The sequence below is a fragment of the Euprymna scolopes genome, chromosome 3 (genome assembly GCF_053919585.1).
Source record: "Euprymna scolopes isolate OS-2025 chromosome 3, ASM5391958v1, whole genome shotgun sequence".
NCBI lineage: Eukaryota > Metazoa > Mollusca > Cephalopoda > Sepiida > Sepiolidae > Euprymna > Euprymna scolopes.
The window spans coordinates 128,956,183-128,970,682 of NC_136484.1; the positions used below are offsets into that span (position 1 = coordinate 128,956,183).

General features: G+C 34.2%; 1 protein-coding gene across 3 annotated transcripts in view; it reads left to right on the top strand.

The window, feature by feature from the left end:
* The window catches only part of LOC145259044 (uncharacterized), a 78,891-nt gene that overhangs the window by 6,589 nt on the left and 57,802 nt on the right, over nt 1-14,500 (top strand). The window contains exon 1 of one of the 3 annotated variants that reach the window (XM_080116678.1): nt 3,435-3,537. The exons of the other annotated variants lie outside the window; for them this stretch is intronic. The gene's annotated coding sequence lies outside the window, so the exon portion shown is untranslated. Of the gene's footprint in view, nt 1-3,434; nt 3,538-14,500 lie in introns of those variants that run through there. 3 annotated transcript variants of the gene reach the window in all.

Sequence of the window (14,500 nt, forward strand, 5' to 3'; positions counted from 1 at the left end):
TTTTGTCAAAGTCCAGTATCTGCACAAAATTTCAAACAACCCTTTATTTAATCTATGGCGGTATCATGCTCTCACTGCATCAGCCATAACTGGGTAGCATCTTTAGCGATATTGAAAATACAATTATATATTGTTTAGGACTTCTCTCCAGTCATAGCTGATGGAATGAGAGCATACTACTCCTGTAGATTAAATAAAAGGGTTCTATTCAAAATTCCATGAAGATTCACAAGTTCAACAAGATGTACCTGAAGAAGGCCTGTTATATCAACCAAAATGTGAAGATAACATTCAAGATGAGAGCATTAGTCTGAAGAATTCAAATAATACAAATTACTATTTTTAGATTTAAAAAAATTGATTGACAGTTTGTTTACCAAATAGCAAATTATATACCATTCTACATAACCAACATTTTAGAGGGAGGGGATATCTTAGGTGAATTACAAAAATAACATAAAATATTGAAAATAAGGAATTTACATTACCTTATTGAGTTTCTAAAATAATTTTAAAAACATTTTCTACTCGTTAACATTTTAAGATTATAACAATACTTTCATTGTTAGCAAAGTATTCAAAATATTATTAACACTTTCAAAGTTAAATTGAATATCAGAAATTGGATATGTAACAATATACAAATGTAAATGTTTGCTTTAAACCTTTAAACACTAAATTATCTAACAGAATTTTTTGTCATTTTTATTTGTAATCTGAATTTTTCTTTGAATTTGGAAATATTTTGCAGCAAATTTCCAATGTAAAAATAGTGTCAAGAAGCATTTTAAAAATAAACTGAGTACTTTGAATTTTTGGACTACTGTTCTCATCTTGAGTATTTGCACAGCGTTTCAGTCGATGTAACACTGACCTTCTTCAGATGTATCTTGTCGAACTCAAGAATCTGCACTGAATTTCGAACGAAACCCTTTATTTTATCCATACTCTGTTAGTCATGACTAGGTAGAAGACCTAAGTAACTTGCAATTGTATTTTTATTGGGTGTCACCCGCACTGAGAATTGAACCTTCAATCTCTAGAAGAACGTACCTTTTACAACATAATTTTACCAAGTACTCTATCCACTATGCCATGGGTCCTTGTGGACCGAGAACATGCTACCCCTATGGATTGAATAAAGGGTTCCATTCAAAATTCTGTGCAGATTCCAGAAATTCGACAAGAAAGTCAGAGCTTATATCAAGCAAAACATTGTGCATATATCACTAAAGATGAAAACAGTAGTTTGATGAATCCAAATAATACAAATAACCAATCCTCATCTCTAAATGTCAAATATAAGTATGTTCAGAAATAATGGGAAAGTAATTGGTTTATAAGCACATCTTAGGGGTTATATTCTGCAAGATTGTGTTTATCTTTATGTATGAGTACAAAGTGCATAAGGTATTTGAATATATGTACATCACTTTTAACTACAGCAAGAATATTGCTTGACTTTATATTTTCTATATTTCAGAATTATCAATATATATATATATATATATATATATATATATATATATATATATACAAAATAATACAACAAATAAAGGGTGTGTAATAATCATGACTAGTAAGACTAAATAAAGCAATTTAGAAATAGAACCCTTTTCTAAGAGTTGCTTAATCTTTTGTTTGCAAAGTTTACATAGATTTGTATTTTTTGTTAGCATTAGAACATTCAAATTTATTTGGCAAGGAGAATAGAAAGTAAACCAGCAGTCTTGTAAGCCTCGCTTATTTTTAGTACTTATATTCTGTGAATGTTTCTGACAAAGAGGGAAAAATTCCTTTTTCTGGGTCAGAATCTGTCCATCTAACACTTATCATTGGCTAGTTTTTTATCTTTAAGTAGAAATTTTTTTTCTTCTTCTTAATATCTCCTTGCTTCAAGTGGCTTCTTGCTTTGTCTGGAGCAATTTCCATATAAAAGAAAAGTATTTCTAGAAGATCTATGAAGTTGATTGCATAAGAACACTGATACAATATAAAATATTGTCCACATCAATATACGATACAAATCTTATGTGAGAAGTAAAGGTAATTTTATGTTACAAAAGGTGAATTGAAAATCGCGTAATTCATCAATTAGATTGAGAATTTTTCTTAGATTCTCCTGGCTTATTTCCTCCAACCATTTTTGTTAGACATTACGTCACAACACGGAAAAGTTAATCGACAAACAATAGCTCCAAAGCCACACCATCAAAGCTGACGTCACACCTACCTTCGGTGCACAGATCTATGGTGTTCACTGCTAATGCTGGAACTGGCTGCCCATAACTATCTTGGTTGCTTATGGCTGTCGTGAGTGGTCTGTGTTCATTTAGGACACTGTGTTCTATGGGAGGCGCTGAATGCCATCAAAAGTTTTTTAAAAAGTCATTATTGATAGGTCCACCAGATAGTATTAACAGTCTTCTACAAGTTGGTCGATCTAGATCTGAGGTCTTCCAACTGATCTTTTGTCGTGTAATTGATTCCATAGAAAGGTGTCACAAGTTCTGACTTCTCCGGGAGTGACCAGCAAACCAAATATTTCTTTCTCCTAGCAAGATGGTGATGAGAGGAAGGTGTCTCTATGGGCTTTTCTTGGTTGACTGTTTCCTCCAGTTGGGGTTTAATGCAACTCATAACATTCTTGTGCATGTTCTGTCAAATGATGCTTCTTACTGTCAAGCCATAAAGCCAGACAGATCTCATCCTGACTCAAAAGTCTCTTAAAATTGTCAGAAGAACTTCCACATTATGACTGTCCATGTCTCTGCTCACTAGATATTATTGCTGCTTTTCAGCTTAATTTCGTTTTGCATTAATGTAGACATCCATCTTACTGGCTGCTGCTTCAGTAAGATGAAGTTTGCTGGTCCCATCAATCGTGTCTGACAAGGCAAGGTCATCTGTATAATCCATGTCTGTTATTGTTTTTGTTGGATGACCTGAATTTCTTATAATGGTGGACCCCCCCCCAATCCATGCTTACATCAGCAGATGTCTACAGAGCATAATCTCGACACCATATGAAAGGGAAAAGAGCAAGCATATCTCTCTACAAAAACATTGAAAACAGTTTATACCTCACATAAAAACTTTATCAAAGATAGAGATTTTAATGAATAAAAGTACAAAACAATATATTCATTCTTATCTTCCAAACAATCTATCCTCACTTCACATTACACACCTCTCTCCCTAACACACACACACACACACACACACGTCATTTCAAAATTACTGTTGTGTAAGATGGAGCAAGATTTGAAACTTGGACCTCCCATTGTTTGTAGTAAGTGTTTACTACTGACTGAGGTATTGTAACTTCTACTTGAAGTGAATGAAAATATATTGTATTTTAACTGAAAGTATTCATTAATTTATGTTTTTTTATGATTGATGCTGATGACTGAAAATACGTTTTTTTTTTATAGGAGAATTGTTTTCACACTCAGTGGAAAGTGACCTTGTCTGCAGAATGGTCTCTACCAAACTTCTGTTAGTTTTTGATCTACAGACTTGAAACTTGATATATAGGTGATTTTGAACAAATTCAATTTGGTCTTAACCAGTAAGAATAGCTACAAAGGGGGTTAAAATTAAAAAAAACTGGAACGTGGCAGGTGTAAGTCGACTTAGTGCTCTTGGATGCATGCACAGATATATATTTATATGTTAAAGTTGATTAAATTTTAGCATTTTCTTATCCAGCTTACGATAGTTCAAACAATAACAACTAAATGTTTTGGTTTAAATTCTAGCTGATGGCACCCAAGTTATTTATTTATTTTTTTAACTTTTTAAACCACTATATATAAGATCATCCAGTGTTTTAAAAGAGCAGGGTTCACTCAGAACAGGCCTCTGGTAGGTCGTCCAAAAAAACTGAGCGTCACATCCAAATGCTTTCTTTGAAAGATTGACATAGTGCTGTCAGCATTGCTGCATAGATTGAAGAGGTGGGCTGTTAGTACTCAGACCATACGCCGCATTCTGCATCAAATTGGTATGCATGGCTGTCACCCCAAGAGGAAACCTCTAAAGACTATACACAAAAAAGTCCACAAACAGTTTGCTGAAGATATGTCAACAAGGCACATGAATTACTAGAACCATGTCTTATGGTCTGATGAGATAAGTAATTTGTTTGCTTCAAATAGCTTCAAGCATGTGTGGCGGCGACCAGGTGAGGAGTACAAAGATAAGTGTGTCATGCTTACTGTCAAGCGTGGTGGTGGGAATGCCATGGTCTGATTCTGCAGGTGTTGGAGAGTTACATTTCATTGAGGGGAAACATGAACTCCAATATGTACTGTGAAATACTGCAGCAGAGCATGATCCCCTCCCTCTAGAAACTGGGTTGTGGGACAATGTTCCAGCATGACATTGACCCCAAACACACTTCCAAGATGACCACTGCTTTACTGAAGAGGCTGAGGGTAAAGGTGATGGACTGGCTAAGCATGTTTCCAAACTTAATCAAAGAGTGAAGGTGTGCAAGTCTAATATATCTGCCAGCGTCAGCTCTGTGATGTGGTCATGGAGGAGTGAAAGAGCATTCCAGTGGCTACCTGTGAAGCTCTGGTAAAATCCATACCCATGAGAGTAAAGGCAGTTCTGGATAATGATGGTGACCATGCAAAATATTGACAGTTGACATGGTGTATATTAATATTGACAACTTTCTCTAAGTACTCACTTTTGTTATCAGTGGTTTAGTTTTTTAATGGTTATATTTTTAGTTATTTTGAGGCGAAAATAAATTGACTCTGTTATATAAGCTGCATACAGACTATTTTTCATTGTGTCAAAGTGTCATTTTGTCATTGTTGTCACATGAAGAGATATACTTTATCTGCAGAAATGTGAGGGGTGTACTTATTTTTGGGATACACTGTGTGTGTGTATATATATATGTGTGTGTGTGAGAATTGTTTCTGCTTGCTTGATGTAAAGTAGCAATAAATAACCATTGGAATATATAGTTGATCATTGTTTAAAGAGAAATACATTTTAGTGTGATAAAAAAAAAGTTAGCTCAATTCCTTTTTTTTATTCCCAAGTTTGAAGGCCTAGTATGATTTTAGAGTTACCCATTGCACGTTGTCTGGATTTATGACTAAAAAATAATTTGAAAAGAATAATTCTCTCTCTGTTTCTTCAAATATGGTAACTGGTTCAATATAAAAGCAAACGATAGTCATCAACACCTGACTGTTTGACATCATTTCAGTGTTTTTTTTTGTTTTTTTTAATGTTTGCCTGATAGAATGAAAAAGTAAAAAAAAAACATTCTGACTCTAAACCATGTGCATCAATTTGATCTCTGGTGAATGTATATTTAAGTTTATTTTTCTTTTATTATAACTAGTTCAGAATCATGTTTGTGTCAGCAGAAAAAATGTCAACGTAGAATAAAAGAGGGCTAGAGAAATACACAGATATCTAAAAGTGAGATGAGTGAAATATTCAAAATAGTTTTTGCTTTTGTGACCAGTCTTGTAAAAATACATATTGCTGTATTGAACGCAAAATAAATGAAATCAATTGTTACGATATAAATATATTTTTAAAAGAAAATAGGTAATTAATGATGATTAAGTTATATTGATATCTAAATGTTTTTATTATGTATTTTAAAATGACCATTTATAATTACAGTAATTGTGTTTCTTCTGTATGTTGTGTAATTATAGGGCCTGCCATTGATAATTCTGAAATATAAAAAAAATATAAAGTGTATCATTGTTAATTTCTGAAATAGAACATTCCTTTATAAAATGGAGGATGAAAATCATTTTGGTGATCTTATTAAATTACTAGAAGGCTGTCCAGCATTGCTTGGTCATAAAATATGCATAAATATTATATTTTAATTCATACAGTAACTGAGGCATGTGCATGCGAGTATGTTTTTTCTGTGTAAGTAAAAAAAAATACAATACTCTAGCTGAGATTGAAACCAAAACCTAAAGACAATGAGTCATGTATGATAACCATTCAGCCTGTTTGACACGGTCTTTAAAGTGTTTTCAAACCTACTTATTAACATAAGGAAACTGTCATGTGAACAATTTACGCATGTGCATTCATGAAACAGTTGATAAACAGATAAAAATCCGATGACCCTCCCTTCCTCTTTTCCTTCACTTTTGACCCCTTAGCAGCCCTTTTTTCTGGATGAAAACCAATTAAAGTTTTCCACATGTCTGAATACCCTATATACCAAATTTCAAATTTGTAGCGCAAAAAATTGTTGAGTTGTCCTCACATACACATTTTCACTTTTGATTATATATATAATTTGATCATTTTCAACCTAAATCAGGCATATTGCCACTTGGAACTTAAGGACCTACTATTTGGGATCGTGTCTAACGGGGGCCGGTGGGGAGTTGAGCAGTGAGATGTCTATTCACATTACATTTAAACTTCTGCATGTTAGTGCAATTAGGGAAGCAAGAAACAGGGAGTGAATTTCAAAGTCCAAGTCCAAGAGAAAAATCTATTAGAGTAAAAGGCTTTTTGGCATCTAGGGACTTCAACAGTAAAGGGGGTGGGATTTTGCAGTTTGTCAGTTTAGTTTGGTGTATGTACATTGAGGAGGTACAAGTGCTATGAGTTCATCACAGCACATTTCATTTACAGTACTTGTAAAACAGACACAGGGATGCAAGATTGTTGTGATAGGACCGAGATTATAGCTTGACCGATAATGTGTGACCTATTTGATTTGACGCTCTTTTTTGGACCCTGTCTATGAGTGATAGACTAGTGGTAGATGCTTCAGCCCAGATGTGGCAACAATACTCCATGCATGGGCGAATTGTGGCTTTGTAAAGATATAGGATGCTCTCTGGTATGAGTAATTTCTAGCATGGTAAAAGGAGCCCACCTTCTTTGCAGCAGCCTTGGCAATTATCTAAATGTATTTGTTCCAGTTCGTGTTGTCTGTAAATGTTAAGCCGAGGAGTTTAAAAAATGGGCTCTCGGGTAGGATGGTATTTCTTATAACAATCGGTGGATGAGAGGTTGTTTTTATAGTTGTTAAAGTAAAGAAACTTAGTTTTAATAGAATTAAATGTTACCATTTTCCATGTTCCGAATCATTACAATTCATCTTCCGTGTTCCGAATCATTACAATTTATTCGTCTAAAATCTAATCCAAAATGGAGTTTCTGGTGAGATAACAGTGCTACATTTTGTGGTTTTGGGGCAAGTTGACGCAGCGACACTGTTTCCTCCCTTCCAGTTGGAAGTCTAACATGAACATATTGAGGGTTGCATTCTAATAAATCAACTTCGTTGACAAAGGGTTTATACTTAGATGACTGTATGTTATATTTTATCAGGACTGAATTTGGATTCAAAAGCCAACTGGGAAGAGAAATAACAGATGTTGATTTCCGATTATACTGAAATATTCGCTCATGAGATGCAGCGTTAGTGGCATTACACAGTAATGAACGAATGGAATTCAAGGCATCATGCAAAACTGATTCGCAAGAGTTGTTTTACCTGGTTACTTCCCTACATGGCTCGTTGCTATTCCCTTTCTATGCAAAAAATCTGTTAGTTCTATTGAAAGGAATCATGGACCTCTGTCAGTGAATAAAGGAAGGCATGCCAAACAGTGAAAATAGCTGACAGAAACAATTTATGACTGTGATGACGTATCTTGACAAGGAAAGGCAAAGGGGAAGTGTGAATATTCGTAAAGTCAACACTTAGGCGTTCAAATGGTTGTGTCGTTTTTACAAGCCTAAAATTAGTGGGATGAAAAAAATCACGGTTTTAATTCTTCGCAAACGGAACAGCTCCCAATAGTTCATCAAACATCATCAATGGGGTAAGGGAGGTTACGCAGACATAAAAAATGAGACTTTCATGTAACACTTGGATGACACAATAAAACATGTAGGTCTCGTAGACTTGTTCAATTAGTTGAGGAGCAAACTGCTCAAGAAAATGTGTCTGCGGCTGCATTATCTTTCTCTGGACAATATATTACATCAAATGTAAAGGCTGATAGTTGGATTCTCCAATATTCTACCTTCTCATTCTTTATTTTGCTTGAGTGTTTTAGGTCATGCATGAAAGCTACGGAGTGTTGGTCTGTAATGAGTTTAAAGGCAGAACCGGTAAAGTAGTGACGTCATTTACGAACTGCTTCAATGATGGCATGTTGCTCGCTGACTGAAAGAGATCAGAAAAAGAAAGGAACTGGGTGGTCGTTCTGATTGAGAGTGGCAACCAGGGCAACATCTGAAGCATCGGTTTCTATGGTAAGGGGTATGTTGGGATCAATTGTTGTAAGTAAGGCCTGCTCGAGTTCTTTGAGGTTGGTGAAATCAGGTAAAAGGAAGACTTGGTTTTGTGCTAGCCGTTGAATTTTATCTGAGAAATGAGGAATCTGTTGAGCATAATATGAAAACATTTTGACAACTCGCTGTTGTGATTTATCATCTTGTGCTGGAGGTAGATATCTCAAGGCATGGAAGCGTTTAGAATTTGGTTTTACAGCTCCAAATGACTCTCCATACCATAAAAGGGTGACTATCTCAGTTCGCATAATGTTCTTGTTCTTATTGAAACTTATGCTGTACTTCCTGGCAACATCTAAGAAACGATTAAAGTTTTCATCATGTTCCATCAAATTGCAGCGGCATATAGTGATGTTATCAACATATGCAAACCTTCTTGTGTTTTATTAGATTGTCTATCGATCGTTGGAAACATGATATACCATTTAATATAGCAGAATTGATATAGATTTCCACAGGCTTCGAAAGTTGTGAATTTCTTCTCTTCTTATATTGGCATATGATATGCATTCTGCAAGTTCGGGGCAGTAAGAACGGAATAGCGAGGGATTTTTTTTTTTTCTTCACTACTAGTTCATCAGTTCTTGGTAAAGGATAAGCATCAAGGTATGTGGACCAGTTGATGGTATGACTATAGTCAGTGACAAGATGCTTCTTGTATCGATTGTTAGTGGTTACTAGAACTTATGCTCTCCAGGAAGAGCGAGAGGGTTTGATAACGCCATCTTTTAGAAGGTCATGAATTTCAAATTGTATAAACTGCTGATGGATCGGGGAGTGTTTTCTGGATTTGGTAGCAATAGGCTTGTAACCAGGCGATACATGTTCGAATAGTGGTGGAGAAACAAGACTGGACGCCATTACGGTGAATACAGAAATGGAATCTCTGTGACCCCTAAAGGTATTTCTACCTTTGAGTGTAGTTTGAGAAAGTCATGGCCAAGTAAGACATCTGAGTAAATAGAAAAAAGCGGCTAAAAGTTTTAAATGTGGTAGGTAAACCTTTCATATGCTAATGTCGCATAGCAGTGACCTAATGTACTGTTTGATAAGGCTGTGAGAAGTTTGTGTCGGCCTGTTGTACTTATGGATGATGTTCTATGATATAAAGCTTTCTGAGCTACCAGTATCCACCAGAGCCTCCAGAATTATTCCATTCACTGAAAGTTTAATCGTGGCTTTCAACAGACAATCAGGTAATGCAGTGGTTACAACGGGTGTGATTGATGATTCACAAGCAGAAGTCACCTTCTTAGGAAAGTGATTTGATCGGCAGACTAATTAGAAATGGCCACTCTTGCCGCAGCTTCTACAGACTGCATCACGAGTGGAGCATTTAATTTGTGGATGTCGTTGATTACGGCAAAAGAAACATTTTTCCTCAGCTGCAGCTGAAACATTTTCAGAAGTACAAGAAACCTCACAAGTCATTGATGGTTCGGCAATGGCACCACATGGTGTAAGGTTGATATAAGATTCGGCTTGTTTCTGGGTTGTTTCTAAAGAACAAGCTAAGTCAGAAGCATCTTTCAAATTGAGTGTCCTTTCTAAGAGTCGTTGTTAAATTGTATGAGAACGAGGGCATCATGAAGTGCTTGGTCACAATCTTCTTCGACTGTTACTGCCACAAAGTGATAATCTGCAGTAAGTGAATCTAGCTTCTGCAAAAAATCATCAATCATTTCACCAGGCTCCTGCCTAGAAGTTGCCAAAAGATGTCTAGAATGAACAATTTTAGAGGAATTTACGAAAAGAGACTGGAGTTTAGCGATGGCTGATTCATATGAGTCACAATTTGCTAATAACTTTTGCACTGGATGGAAGATGTAATTGGTAAGAAAGTCTAGTTTACTAGTTGGTGGACAGTCGATTGATCTCAGGAAGTTGTTGAATGTACACAGACAATGTGCCCTATGGTCTGCGGAATCAGGCGCTGAAGGATTACCATCAAAACACTGGCTTCAGAAATTGGTTCATTTTGGATTATATTCTAAATTAATAAATTGTAACGATTCGGAACACGGAAGATGAATAAATTGTAACGATTCGGAACACGGAAGATGAATAAATTGTAACGATTCGGAACACGGAAGATGAATAAATTGTAACGATTCGGAACACGGAAGATGAATAAATTGTAACGATTCGGAACACGGAAGATGAATAAATTGTAACGATTCGGAACACGGGAGATGAATAAATTGTAACGATTCAGAACACGGGAGATGAATAAATTGTAACGATTCGGAACATGGAAAATGAACGAAAACCAATTAATAAGGCTTTATTCATCTACAATCATAAAGTATGCATGCTGAAATAGAAGAATGAAAAATTGCCAAGATTTTACAAAGTAACAATGCTAATATGACAACTTATAACAATCATATCAGTCACAGTAAGTCTTCAATTGGAAGCCATGTTTTATTTCAGAAGAGTTTCTGATGGGTAGTTATTCTATAAAAGTCCTGGAGATGAAGATAATTCAGCCAAAGAGCAAAAGAGCCTTCTCATGTTGACACAAAAAAATTATGTGCTGCGATACTAAAAGGTTTAATTTTTATGGAACAATTCTGGTTTCTGATTGGTTGATAGCAAAATGTGAATTAATTTGATTCGTCAGTCCTAGCAGCAGCGTTTATAAATAGAATTTCCCAAGTTTGAGGGAATATATCTCCTTATGAAAAAGAAATATTGCACCACCACCCCTTTTTTTATATAATGAGGAAGTCTTACGGTTCATTTTTAATTGTTAAAAAAAAAAATATATATATATATATATATATTTAATTATGTAAAATAAAAACAGAAGTCATTTGGATCTTAAAATTTGAGCACATGTAAAAAAAGGAAGCCATTTTTTAATTTTGTTCAATGTCAAAGAAAAATATGTCGCCTCTATTGAAAGTTTAAGGCAGACATGCAAACATACATACATACATTTATATATTGGTAACTAAAAATTTTTGACCCAAACTGATGAAAAAGCTTGCCCTATCTCTGAATACCCTTTATGTAAAATTTCAAATATTTAGACCAGAAATTGTCTGAGTAATTTGGAAGAGACCGCAGAGGTAAATTTAAAAAAAAAAAAAACCCTATTATGACCCCTTAAAATTTATTGTTTTGGGTTCAAATCAAGTTATTAAGTTAGATCCATGTCCAAGGAAACTATATCTAAAATTTCAAGTGCGTAGACCCAAAATTGTCGGAGGAGTTTGGTAAAGTTCTCAAAGGTCAAATCGTTGAACTTTGACCCCTTAATCGCCAAATTTCTGGCCAAAAACCAATCACATCGATTTTTCCAAATCTCAGTACGCTGTATATCAAATTTCGAGTCTGTAAACTAAAAATTGACAGAGTTATTGTGTAGGGAAATGTACACACACACACACACACACACACACACACACACAGACACGTTCACTTATATATATATATCTGGGCTTGTGAAAACATAGTCAGATTCCGACACGCTTAGAGGCAAAGCGTTTCAATTTTTTTGTGAATATATTGGCAATATTTTGTTCTGATGCTATGTAATTTACAATAATGGATTTTTTTTTTTACTTAATTTCTTATGAAGTGATATTTGATATCTATATGCTTAGATTTTTCGTGATTTACTGTATTTTACACTAAGACTACGCTGGCTTGATTATTGACAGTAGGTCTGGTTTCAGGTGAAGTAAAAAAAAAAAAAAAAAAAAAAGTCACTAAAAAATGACACTCCTTTCACTGTTTACACACCACATCTACTTTGGTGTGAAAATTTAATATTTTAAATATTTAAAAAGAAATCTATATTTTATAATGTTCTTAATTGTTAACATCATAAAAATGTAGACAATTTTCTCATATAATCAGAGTATGACACACCTACATAAATATATGTACAGTGTAAGTATGGAGATATATATATATATATATATATATATATATATATATATATATATATATAAAATCATAAAAAAACAACTTTACTAAAGACAAGTATAAACTTGTACTTTCAAAATAGGATATTATTTTAAAATGTAACCGTTCAGAGACCAATCAAAATGGTAATTTTTTTTTTTTTTTTTTAATGAACATTTATTTAAATTCTAATTTTCGACTCCTATAAGAGTCTTCAACAGAAAAATACAGATTTTTTTTCTATCAGTATCACAAAGACACTAGAATTGGGCATAAAAATCTCTATCTTTCAATAAGAATACAAAACTACATGTAAATGACGGTAATCCACATAAAATAAGGTATTTTATTAGAATCCTTTTTGAGATAAGCAATTTATACATTTGTATCTTATAGTTGTTGTTTTACAATGTTTCAGCAAACTATTCCTCTGGCCTTCATCAGGTTGTAAACCGCGATGGGATAGGAATGCTGAGTCTCTTGACTTATCCTCAGTAATTACTGCCTTCCATAGTTGTTGTCTCACTATGACAAAAACTATGGAAAGCAGTAATTGTGAGGATACAGTTAAGACTCAGCATTCCTAGGAGATGAGGATAATAGTCTGTAAATAAATAAGCTATTTATAGTTTCTTGATGAAAATTCTTATATGAATCGAAAATTAGAATTGAAATAAATGTTTATTTAAAAATAAAAGAACAGCATTTTGAGTAGTCTCTGAACTGTTATATTTTTCAAATTTCAATGCATCCAATGAGCAGAAATACTTCCTCTACTTAGGATATTGGTGACGTAAGATTAAATTATGCAGAGATGTTCTTTCAAAAAAATTCTTTCTGCTTTTGTGAGGATTCTTGTAAAATCTATACAATATTGTAGTAATCATTTAATATATTCAAATTATTGCGGAAGTGAATGAAATCGGTTGTTTAGAAGAAAATAGATGGTAATGTTTTAATTAATGATGCTTAACTAATATTGATTTTTAAAATCCTTTTAAGATAAAATTGATGTACAAATTATTTTAACATCAAAAATACTAGCCACCTATGGAGTCATTACCACGTATTTTGATTTTACTTGAAATTTATGAACCGTGACATGTTAAGACATCTTGCATGATTAAAATAAGTCTTGTTACTGCTATATTATTATATAGAAATATTATTCTTATATAGAAGTAAAGAGACTCATTATTTTATTGTAATTTATACACTTGTTTGCAGTGTGTACAAACGTGTACATTACCTGATGATGCAGAAAAAAGTCTCTTTAAATTCTCAGACATTAGGAATTTTAAAATCAACATAGTATGTAGATAGCTGAGAGGGAGGTGGATGACTTGTTCAGTTATAAATTATGACTAATTAAAACAATTCTTTTCAAACATAACTCAATCCCAGAACTAAAATAATTTTAGCATGTATTTTGTGTGATTAAAGTATATCAGAAAAAGCCTTAAGAGGCAAAAATATTAACTTCATATAGAAATGTATGTGTAATATGTTTATATATTTCTGATTTTTGTGCGTAGGATTATGTTTAACATTCACAAACAACACGAATTGAAACAAATACATTGAGGCTGCTGGGCTCTCTCTACCGTGCTAGGAAACTACTACCTGAGAGTATCCTGCATCTCTACAAAGCCACTATTCGCCCATGTATGGAATATTGTTGTCATATTTGGGCTGGTGCACCTGCCACTAGTCTTTCGCTCTTAGATGGTGTTCAAAAAAGAGTCATCAACCTAATAGGTTCCGCACTGTCTGCTAAACTCCAACCTCTGTCCCATCACTGTAATATGGCACCCCTGTGCCTGTTTTACAAGTACTTTAATGGTTACTGCTTGGACAAACTCGCAGCACTAGTACTCCCTTGACGTAAATACTCCTGACAAACCAGACAAGCAGCAAAATCCCACCCTACACTGTAGATGCCGTAAAAGCCTTCTACTCAAATAGCTTCTTCCCTCGAATTCCTAGACTTTGGAATTCCCTCCCAGGTTCCTACTTCCTTGACTGTACTGACATGCAGGTCTTGCTGTCCAACTCCCTCCCTGCAAATCTGGTCACAAATAGTAACCTCTTACAACTTAGTGGCACTGTGCTTTGTTTGGGGTGAAAAAAAAACATTAACAAAATAAATGAACTAATCATTTTAAGATTTGAAATATGTAACGGTATGTAATTTTTTTTATATTTAGTTTTATGCAAAGGAGTGAAAGCCTTTTGTGAACTTTCAGATACTTCTGATTTT